This window comes from Pseudopodoces humilis, chromosome 12, assembly GCF_049639895.1.
Source record: "Pseudopodoces humilis isolate 2021_Gansu_Grassland_sample_001 chromosome 12, ASM4963989v1, whole genome shotgun sequence".
NCBI classification, from domain to species: Eukaryota; Metazoa; Chordata; class Aves; order Passeriformes; family Paridae; genus Pseudopodoces; species Pseudopodoces humilis.
In genome coordinates this window covers 12,135,363-12,147,416 of record NC_142211.1, presented here as the reverse complement: position 1 = coordinate 12,147,416, position 12,054 = coordinate 12,135,363, and positions in this window count along the sequence as shown.

Genomic DNA, 12,054 nt, shown 5'->3' with positions numbered 1-12,054 from the left:
AATTAAAAGAAGGAGCTCAGCCAGTGAGAATAAAACAATACCCAATCAAGTTAGAAGCTAAACAGGGTGTCGCTCCTTTGATAACTCAGTTTTTAGCACAAGGAATTTTGCAAGAATGTGAATCAGACTTTAACACTCCTATTTTTCCAGTTAGAAAACCCAATGGTAAGTATCGGCTAGTGCAGGATTTGAGGGCAATTAATAACATTACTAAAAACATTCACCCAGTGGTTGCCAATCCGTATACTTTATTAACATCTGTGTCAGAAAAATTTAAATGGTTCTCTGTTATTGATTTGAAAGATGCTTTCTTCTGCATCCCTCTGGCATTGGAAAGCAGGAAATATTTTGCTTTTGAATGAGAGAGTCCTGATACTGGAAGAAAGAGACAGCTCACCTGGTCTCGACTGCTGCAAAGATTCAAAAACAGCCCTACAATATTTAGAAATCAACTGGCAAAGGAATTGGAAGAATGGAAGACTGCTGAGGTAAGAGAGTTACCTTCCTCTTATGTCATTCTCCAGTACGTAGATGATATCTTTTTAGCGACAGCAGAAAAAGGAATGTGTCTGAAATTGACTATTGCTCTGTTGAATATGCTGGGCCAAGCTGGCTACCGAGTGTCAAAAGAAAAAGCACAGCTAATAAAAGAAAGTGTAATATATTTGGGATGTGAAATCACCCAAGGCCAGAGACGGTTGGGAGTCAATCGAGTGGAAGCTATTTGTGCTATTCCCCTTCCCAGGAACCATCAAGAACTAAGGTCCTTTCTGGGAATGGTAGGGTGGTGCAGGCTGTGGATTCTGAATTTTGGACTTCTAGCTAAACCATTATATGAAGCTTTGAAAGAACCGCAGTTGAGCTAGAATCGACAGAGGAAAAAGGCCTTTGAAGACTTGAAACAGGCATTGAAAGAAGCTCTGGCATTAGGCCTTCCAGATTTAAACAAGGACTTTCAGTTGTATGTGAATGAGAGACAGAAATTGGCACTGGGAGTGCTAGCTCAGAGACTTGGTTCATGGAAACGCCCGGTAGGGTATTTCTCGAAGCAACTGGATACAGTAAGTGCTGGTTGGCCGTCATGCTTGCGGGCAGTTACGGCCACAGTGATCCTCATCCAGGAAGCCAGGAAACTGACTTTGAGAAGGAAAATAGAGGTATTTGTGCCTCACATGGTACTGGCAGTCTTGGAACAAAAGGGGGGTCACTGGCTTTCATCCAGCAGAATGCTGCAATACCAAGCAATTCTGAGAGAACAGGATGATGTAGATCTAAAAATGACTAATCATGTTAACCCAGCAGAATTTCTCCGCAGTGAGCAGGAAGAAGGAGAATTAACACATGACTGCATGGAGGTGATTGAACAAGTGTATGCCAGCCGAATGGATTTGAAAGATGTTCCAATGGAAGATCCGGATTGGGAACTGTTCACCGACGGGTCCAGCTTTGTAGAAAACAGTACCAGGTATGCGAGATATGCAGTGGTAAGTTACCACTGTAGTGGAAGCAAAGGCCTTGGCTCCTGGAACGTCAGCTCAGCGAGCTGAGATCATTGGACTCACTAGAGCCCTAATGTTAAGTTCCGGAAAGAAAGTGAATATATGGACTGATTCTAAATATGCTTTTGGGGTTGTGCACATTCATGGCGCCTTGTGGAAAGAACGAGGGTTATTGAACTCCCAAGGAACTACTATCAAATATAGAACTGAAATTCTAGCCTTGCTAGATGCAGTACACCAACCTGAAAAGGTTGCAATAATGCATGTGAGAGGTCACCAGAAGGAGGAAGGAAAAATATATCGAAGAAACAAATTAGCTGATGTCACAGCACGAGAAGCGGCCAGAGAAGTGTGGACCCAAATGGCCCTGATACCCACTAAGGTGAGTCCTGTAACTCCACATTTAATTCAGGAACCGAAGTATTCCCCGGATGATGAAAAACTAGCATCGCTGCTGAAAGCGCAAAAGAATGCAACTGGATGGTATGTAACAATCATGGGACAAGTTGTAGTTCCCACCCGAATTATGAAAGCCATCTTAGAGACGGAACATAATAAATGCCATTGGGGAGCAGAGGCATTGGTAAAATTTCTAAAAAGAGAAGTAATTTCTAACCAGATGTTAACATTGGCAAAACGGGTGAATGCCATGTGTTCAACTTGTTTGAAGAATAACCCAATAGTTAAGAAACAGATTCAGTTAGGGAAATTACAAGTGGGACCAGAACCAGGAGATTACTGGCAAGTAGATTTTTCAGAATTACCGAAAGCACAGAACTTTAAGTATCTTTTAGTGTATGTATGCACTTTTTCAGGATGGCCTGAGGCCTTTCCTTGTCGCACCAATCAGGCAAAGGAAGTGGTCAAAACACTGTTGAAGGAAATCATTCCAAGATTTGGGGTACCGTTAGGACTGTCATCAGATAGAGGCCCACACTTTACAGCAGGAATAGTACAAGGGGTGGCCAAGATGTTAGACATATCTTGGGACTTACACACCCCTTGGCGACCTCAATCGAGTGGTCAGGTGGAGCGGATGAATCAAACAATTAAGGGACAAATTAAGAAAATTTGCCAAGAGGCAAAGATACAGTGGCCACAGGCACTGCCATTGGCATTGCTCAGAATCAATCAAACCCAGGGAGCGAGTGGGAGTTAGTCCATACGAAATTCTATATGGAAAACCATACCATGCTAATGTGTTAAAAGGAGACTTGAACGTGCAGGGTGATCAGACAATATTTGGTTACATCATGTCACTAAACAAAACTCTTAATGCTTTAAGGGGAACCTTGCAGTGGAATCGACCTATGCCACTGGAGAATCCGGTGCAAGACATTCAACCAGGAGACCAAGTGTACGTGAAGAATTGGTCCACCCACCCCTTGAAAAAGAAGCACAACATAATTGGATCGGAGCTATATTTGAGTCCTTAGGACTTCAGGTTTCTGGATGGGTTTCGTCAATAGTACAGTACATTCTGTTATTTGTAGTTTTGTTATTAATCATTTGGTTAGCCTATAAGTGTGTTCTAGGAGTCATCGAAAAAGAAACAAGACGCACCAGAAGAGTGATAAAAGCCTTGGCAAGAACCAATGAGATACGCCTCAATGAAAGACGCCGACCTCCTCCGAAGTATGAAGATGTCGTTGGGCAAGATAATCCAGCATTTGAAAGAACCAACGATAACTAAGAGTTGAGCATTCTTGCAGAAGATTGAAGAATGCTCAAAAGGGGGGAAATTGCTGCCATTTGGTTCAATAAACTGTATTATTAAGATAGTAACAAACGTCAATAGTTAGCATTAGTTGACATTAGTAGTAGTTATGCTAAGGCTTGGTAGGCCACATGTAACCTGCAGATGAACTATATAGCAGATATTGCAATGTAAGCAGTGTAACTAGGAGATAATCTAGGAATGTACCTTTTGGCAAAACTTAAATGTCAGAGAGATAATCGTACCAAGTAGTGAAAGGGAAGTAAGAAATTGTGATGATGAAGAAATCATGTAGAAAACATATAAAAACCCTGTGATTTTTCTGTGAAGTGGGGCTCTGTCTTTGGACGCTAGTCCACAGGCTCCCGGGCCCTCAATAAAGCACCGCATAAACGACTTCGGTTGTTTGTGTTTTCTTCGGATCGGGCAACAAACTGGTAAACCTCCTAGCCAAGTCCGAAAAGTCAGTAAGGTTTGGGAGACTTTATAAGAAGGTCTACCTGAAGAAGTCTGGCAAAAAGTTACAGGGGAGAGCGTGTTACCAAATGAAATCCCACGGGTCGGTCCCCTGCTGGACCAGTAAGCTGGTAACATTAAATAAGAATCAAAAGTAAAAGAAACACGCTACCGTTTAAATTTTTATAAACCTGTGATAAATGTAACCTTGGATAAAAATTCGTGAAAGAATAAATAAGTATATAACTGTATTTGTAACAATGTAAAAATTATATAAAATATAGTGTGGCCTAAGAATTTCCCCCAAACCCAGCAGTAACTACCCATTCAGGTGGTAACGACCCTAGGCGACAGCCTGAAAGAAAGAGCAGGACACGAACAATTAAGCTAAACAAAGAAAGGAGCCAGGCCGAGATGCCCATCGACTCCACACGGCACCGGGGCACCCCTCCCTGCAAGCCACGACTGAAGATGCAATCAGGCCAAACAATAAGAAGAGCCCAGCCGAGATATCCATCAACTCCGCACCGGACCTGGACACTTCACCCTGAGAATCCAACCGAAGATACAATCAAGAAGCACTCAGAACCTTTCACATGCGAACGGACTCTGCCCAGTCGTCTATTGATTCAGTTCCACGGTTCCAGGAAATTCATTCAACCAGCCATCTAAACTCTTTGTTGAACAGTAACTGCTCGGAGTTTTGGCCTCAGGACACAAAATCCCTATAAAAACCCCGGACAGTCTACCCTCCTTCGTGGATTTGGGTAAATCTGTACCTCTGGGTATAGACGTCTCCCTGTCCACCCAGCGCTGCGCTGATTTATTGTGTTTTTTTTCTCTCATTGTGATTGAAATTGTTTTATAATAAATCGCTTTTTATATTAACCCTATTTTTGCCATTGCATTTATAACAAACCAAACCAGAAAGAAAGTAAGAAAAAGTAAACTAATTCTCCAATAGAAGAAGCATTGTTAAAAACACGATTTGTAACAAAATCATAGGAGAACATATGAAAAAACCTCAAAAGGTTAGAAAACTAGCAAGAGAGAAGATTACAAAAAACTATTGAAAAAGCTCAGAAAATTTATGTGAAAAGTGTAGATGTCATGAATAAAATCTCTCAAGAAATCCACCCTGGTTAAAATACTGTGTTTAGTTATGTACAGTTAATGTTCTTATCCCATTTGTAAACCTTGTACCCCTTGTTTACTCCGATGGTTATTAGTAATGTTAATTACTTACCAGTTTCTGAAGTGTTTTAAGAGTTCTTATGAGACATTCCTGTACCCTTTCCCTTACTTCCCTGCTACTATGTAACAAAGCTGCTCCCATGGGGGCTGGGCCACACTAGAACAAAGAAAGTCCCATGAAGCTGTGCAACCGAGTAATATGCAAACTAAGGCATGCAAGACACCAAAACAACGAGCTAACAGAGGAATAAAAGGACAAGGAAACATATTCTAGCAAGCTATGATGAAAGATCATCTCCCTGCATCTCCTAAGCCTGCTTAGGAACCATCTTCCTCCATCACCATGACCTCAAGAGGACTGGAAAGGACTGACCCCCCCTAGACAACGAGCCAGAGCAACAGGCCTTCTGGCTACTCTCATGAGGACAGGAGCCCCAGCTCTGCAGTGTGTGCTGCAAAGCTGAATTGTGCCTCCTCCTTGGAGCAGCCAGTGTGGGAAGGGCCATGGTGCAAGCAACACCTTGGGCCCCCCACCCCAAGAGTTGAATCCTAATAAAGGCATCAAACAGGAGTCTTGTCTCCTGGCCAGTTTCTTTCATAGAGAGATATACTTAAAGCAAAGACCAGGCATGGAAGTGCAAGACCGGGAACACGAGCAGGGATTGGCAGTAACTGCCTTCCCTGTGAAGCTGCGAGAGCCCTGGCTGCCTGTAGTGCTGCAGGCTGTGCCCGCCGGAGCAGGGGAGAGCTGTTTAAACAATGTAACAAAACAAAAACTAGCCCTAGTATAAAGTGTGTAGTAAATAGAGTAAGCACAAAAAAGAAAAGCAAAGGTGATGGCAGAATTTTTCCAGAAGAAAAAAAGAAATACGAAAACGCAGAGGCATTCCTGCCCAGCAGGGGAGGCCCAACCCAGACAGTAGTTAAGATTGTTGAAAGGTGTCAAAAGCTCTCATTGTACCAGAGACCCACCAGACTAGATCCTTTGTTAACTTTTAAAGTGAGTCTGGATCGAGAAGAGGTGTGTCCTAGTAAAAGCAAAGCCTCTCAATCCTCCTTAATTTTTATCCCTAAAGGGGAAAATGTAAAAAAAAATTATTTGATTGTTCAAAAGAGTTGTGAAAGTTGTAGTTTCTTCTGTAAGCTCAGAAGTTTAAACGCATCTTTCTCTGAAAGAATTGTAGAAAATTGTATTTAATTAAAGATTTAATTAATTTGTCTACATAGAGTTTTTTGCAGAGCTGAAAGGTTCTTGTTTGGAGGGACCATACACCTTTGCTTTTGGGTGTTTTGTCAAAAAAAAAGGCAGAATTGGCAGATTTTAGTTATGAAGCCAATTCTGCAACTCCTACCTTGTAAGATAGTGTTGTCCCTATGCAAACCTAAGTATTTGTCGTGTAGCTTCCTCTGTGGAAGCAATAAAAAAAAAATTTAAAAGAAAGTATTTTATTATCTTCCTTTAATAAAAGTTATTAAGAGTAAATTAAAATTGTATTGTTGAAAAAGAGGAGAGGTCTCTGTGCTGTAAAAAGTGAGTGATCTGTCTAAAAAGTAAATAAGAGCAGAAAACCAGAAGTCAGAGATAAGTGAAGAAAGAAAAAGAGAACCCATAAATTGAGTTCAGAAAAAGAAGAAAAAATAGCAGTAAATGTGTTTCGAAAAGCTTACATTAGCCAAACTTTGAGAAGCAAGAGAAAGAGGAGGGAGAAGCTGAAAAAGAGAGGCTGACACTCTGCCTGTGGCTGTGCCACCCATCCCCCGCCATCCCCCCCCACCCCCCCACCCCCCCCCCCCCCCGCGCGGCAGGTTTTTTTGTTTCCACCCACATCATTTGCCCAAGAAAGCCCCAGTCTGGGCCACCCCTCTCAATACTGTGTCCACGGCTGCCAACAAGAAAAACTAACTCGGCCCCACAGGGAGAGAAGCTGCTGCAGCAGAAAACTCCAACAGTATAAGGTACACCAAATGTCCCACAAAATCCCTATCCAGACCCTAGAACAATTTCTGTCCCAGACTCCGCCCACACCCCATTAATAAGAAATTTAAGTTGAAAAAAATCAATGAAGCTGATTCTGCTATCATAGAGAACCTAACTGAATTATAAAAGTAGAAAAGAGAAACAGTATACTCCCAATGCAGTTGCATCAAGAAGAAAAGCAAAAAAAATTGTTTTGAAAAGTAGCTTGGTGATTTAGATTATAGTAGTTTTAGTAATTAACAGAGTTAAAGAGAGATTTGAGAGAGATTTGGAAGTGTTAGTGGGGGTTATGCAAAAGGGAGAGTAGAAGAGATGTGTTAGTAGTATGTAGAGAGAGTCTTACAAGGAAAGTGATGTTGAAGTGTTTCTTATAGTGTGTAACTTTAGAAAGAGTTGGAAAAGAGGAAAGAAGCTGTTGAATGTAGTTTTACAAGAATTTGTTTTAAATGTTAAAAGTGGTTGTGAGATGCCAAGAAAAAGAGATTTAATTTGAATATTTAATAGAGAAAAATTAAATGTTTAAAGAGTTTGTAATAAAGAAAAGATCCCCAGTGAGAAAAAAACCAAAAAACCAAAAAACAGCTTTCTGAGAATTTTGAAAGTAAATGTAAAAATTTACTTTTTCAAGTGAGTAAATCATTGCTAATTGTTGATATATTTTATATATTAGTAAAGGCCTGTATGCACAAACCAGCCTTTGAAATAAGTTGTGATATTAAGGGCTAAAATCCTTGAAACCTTCATGCAGAAGAGAGAGTAAAGCAAAACAATATCCTTGTGTGTAGGAGAAAAAATGTAAACTGTGTGTGTTAGACAATAGTAGCTTACTCTGCCTGCAGACCCTGTAAAACCCTATAAAAGGTGTGCTAAAGATAGAAATAAACAGCGTTCACGATTACTTCTGTGAAGACTGGTGAATAGCTGGCGGTCTCTCAACAACTGTATAACTTTGTATTAATAGAGATTTTTAGTAATGTCTTCTATGTGTTTATTCTAAAATGTTGAGAGTATTTAGTCTTGTTTTTCTAAGCAAACAACAACAAAAAAATATGTTGTTTAAATTCAAAGTACCAGAAAGAAAAATTCTAAACGATTGTGTTACCACTCCCACAGACAAACTAATAAAACTTTTAAAGTATTGTTATGTTATAAATCTGTATTGTGATATTGGCTTTCGCAAGTATTAGTATGAATATTATATGTTAAATACTTTTTGGCTATGTATGTATTTTTCCTCTTGCTGACAAGTTTTAAGCTTAAAGGAATTTCGTAGCAAGGAAACCTCAGAGGGCAAAGACAGTGGGGCCCAAGCTGTTATCAGCAGAAAAGAAATAGAGACCAAGCTGTTATCAGCAGCCAGGACCAGGCCGTTGGCAGTGGGGGAAGGATATGAAGCCCAGCTGCTCTCAGCGGAAGGATGAGAGGCCCAGACTGTTATCAACACTGACCATTTGCAGAAGAAAGGAAACCAAACTCAAAAATAATGATGATCAGCAAAAATAATGATAATCAGCAAAAATAAAAACCATACAGAGCATGTTCTAAATAGGCGGAACCAGGGAGGGGACATGCTAACTACTTCTTGAAAAAGTTTGAATATGCATTAAACCCTCACAGCAGGAGGGGATAAAAAGAGTGTTCCCAAGATACCAGGTGTGTTCCTGGCAACCCGCCAGGGCACCCAGCCGTTTTAACCCTTTGCTTTATTTCCTTTGTCTCCTAATTGTCTTTTTGTTTATATTAAACTTTTTATAATTTATTAAGTGAATCTCGTTTTTCACAGTTAGATCAAGACCCCTTAAGTACTAAGTAGTCAGTACAATTTTGTGAATCATATACAAGTATTTACAAACACTAAAAGATTGAAAGAAAAAAGAACACAATAAGTTGTTTAAAAACCAAGATGTCTGTGCTATCTGTGTATACATTTTAAATGTAATTACTGTCACAAGATTTAAGTTGGGCATTGTAAGAAAAAATATAGATACAAAAACTTTTGTATAAAGTGTCTAAAAAAGAAAAAAACCTGACTAGCTCTATCTTAGTGCTTGCTACAAACATAAGCTTACTTGAGCTAAATTCTCCAGTCTACCTTTTTAAATTTAAAAAAGTTAAAGAAAAAATCAAACTCACGAACACAAGTCCTAGCAATCGAGTGCCAAAGGGGGAGTAATGTACCATGTAACACAAACATTAAAAAGTTATCCAAGTGAGGCACCTTTAAAAGGTGATATGTAGCTCAGCCTAATCATGGAACCCCTGAAGAATACTCTTGCTGCCAAGAAGAAAATTTACCTCGCTGCCAGTTGCAAGCCGGTGGGTGCAGGCAGAGGCAGAAGAGTACACCTGTGGGGAACCCTGATGATCCTGAGCCTACCCGTATTCCAGACAAGTGGTCTGCATTCAGAGCAGCTGCCCAGCACTGAAAAGCAGAGCCCAGTGTATAAGTGTGAGCTGTGCCTCAAGACTGTACTCAAAGGACAGAGTGAGATTGAAAAAATAACATACCAAGCCAAATATAATTGCCCAGATAACAAAAAATGGGTACTGTGCCTATAATGGCACTCGATTTTAAATGTGAATTAGAAGGGAAAACAATATACTGTAACCCCACTGCAAGGCCTAAGAGCAAACAGTCAGGCTTTCCATCAAAGAAAAAAAAATTTCAATCCATGTAGCACAAAAACAAAATACTAAATAGACACCAAAACCCCCTGTTTGTAACCAGTATAACCATACTGCATAAATTAAAAATAAATAATAAAAATTCTATTAAGTAAGAAAAAACCAAAATTTAACAAATTGTCTTTTAATAATAAACCCATAGTACTAAACCTTCTAAAAATGATAAAAAAATTATGCTTAAAGTTTAAAGAAACTCTTTGTTTCTCAACAAATGATAAAAAAGTAGACTAAAAAAAAAATAGTACAACAAAATCACGAATTATAATGGTGATATAGAAGGGGAGGGATTGTAATATATGTTAGTACCATTCGCGTTTTATTGTACACATATAAAATCAAGTATAAAGACGTGTTTTGTCACTCTATTTGGAACGGCAAGAACGACACAAACTCTCTTGTGAGTTGAACAGGAGAGTTCCTAAGGTTTATTACCTCAGATCTTGTTTTATAGACCAATATGTGAAAGTACAGAAAGGTAGAACTCTTATCAGTCAGTAAACTAACACTTCACTATCATTGGTCAGTGAGGTACACCACCCCTCGACCTTCTCTTGCAAGAAAGCAACAAAGTGACAAACAGCACCTGCAAGGCTATCTTCTATCTCTGAGGATTGTTTTAATTCCTCCTTATGATTCCCCAGGCCACTTTCTCAGGTGAGACTGAGAAAGTTATGCTGCCTGCTTTTCCACAAGCACTGTGCTCCCTGCTTTTGCTCATATTTAGCATCCATAATGTTTTATGTAAAAAACACAAGCTACTTGAGAGTGCAAAAGCAGCTGCTGGAAAACCAGGAATTTACAAGAAAACGACCCAGCAATTAAGATAACACCGAGAAGAGGTGGATCCACTCAAGCAAGATAAGCTCTCTAACGACCCAGTAATTAACACCTGATACTGACCTGATCTGATTCTCCAGGACCATGCATCTCAATGTCACTACACAGACTAAAAGAAAAACTCACCACGATTCTACATCTCAAAGCCTGCTTCCAGAAAAACCACTCAAACTTCATCTCCTTCTCAGAAAACTCATCAGCAGTCCAGCAGCAGAAATATGAATATGTAACAACACAAGAAAAAGAAAGAAACTGAAGCTGCATAGCCTCAAGCTGAAAAAACTGTAGAAAACACAGCTCTCCAAAAGACAAGTGGTGAACTTGGGGGAATCAGTGCGATAGAGGCTAGTTCAGAGTTCACCCAGCGCCAATCCCAGGCTCAACACTGACCGTGATTGTGGTTGTTACCATAAATCGATTTAACAAATTTTTCAATAAAATCCTTATTGATAAAATTTGGCTGAATTTAATTTATAACACTCGCCTCCTTTAAAAATATTTCATGTGTCCCACAGGGAAAATGGAAACAAATTTTCAGTTGGAATTACTTATAAAGCAGACTACTATCGATAACTTTCAAATGAATTAAAATAAAATGTACTCAGAAAAGATATGGTTATATTCTGTAATTTTCAAGAGAAAAAAAAGGAAAATCATGACTAATAGAATAGTGTTATCACTTGTTCACATGGGGAAACATCAACCAGGAAATCAAGAGGAATCAAAGACTTAAATTCTCAGAGAAGTAAGGAGGGGGGCCAGCAGAACTGCCACCTTAGACATAAAACGTGTTTCTACAAATACATCAGCAACAAAAGGAGGGCCAAGAAGAATCTCCATCCTTTGTTGGATGTGGGGAGAAACATAGTGATAAAGGATGAAGAAAAGGCTGAGGTACTACTTAATGTCTTCTCTGCCTCACTCTTTAATACCAAGATCAATTGTCCTCAGGGTACTTGTCCTGGGGTAATTTTATGATGCTGGTATCTCCATCCTCTGTTCTCTTGCCCAGAAATGGGTCCTGTAGCTTTAAGCTAGGCCCAGAGAGACAGAGAGGGAAAAGTGGGGAGAGAAGATTACACACGCAGTTTGTCTGTAGAAGCTTCACTTTACTCCCCCGGAATTTTTTTTTTCTCACGGACTTTTTTGTCTGCAGCACAGACAGCGAGAGAGAGCTTGCCCGTGCTTTTAGTTAGTTTTTTCTAGTTAGCTGAGGCCAGAAGTTGTTTTTTTTTAACTGTTCAGCTATTTGGTCCAGGAACACCAGGACTATCGCCTGGGGGCCCCCCAAGCTGCACTGTGGCCGGGACACCACATCCAAGCCCCGGAGAGAGACACCCAAGCCCTGGAGGGACTGAGAGAGCTGAGCCAAGATACACCCACGAAAAGGACTCTCTCTGAACTACAGGACTCTTTCTGAATCTACCATGTCTTCAGAGCAATGAGAGGTTTTATGGTTTAATATTATTCATATTTTCATGTTTCTGAATACTTTGCTTGTTAAATAAAGTTTTTTCCACTTTTCTCCAAGGAGATTTTTTTCCCGAACCGGTTGGGGGAAGGACCGCTGAAATCTGCCTTTTAGAGGAAACTCCTTTGGAGGTTTCCTCCCAAAATTTGCCCTAAACCAGGACAGTACTCACTGCCTGAGCTGCAAGTCAGAGACAGGGAGCAGAATGAAGCCCCCA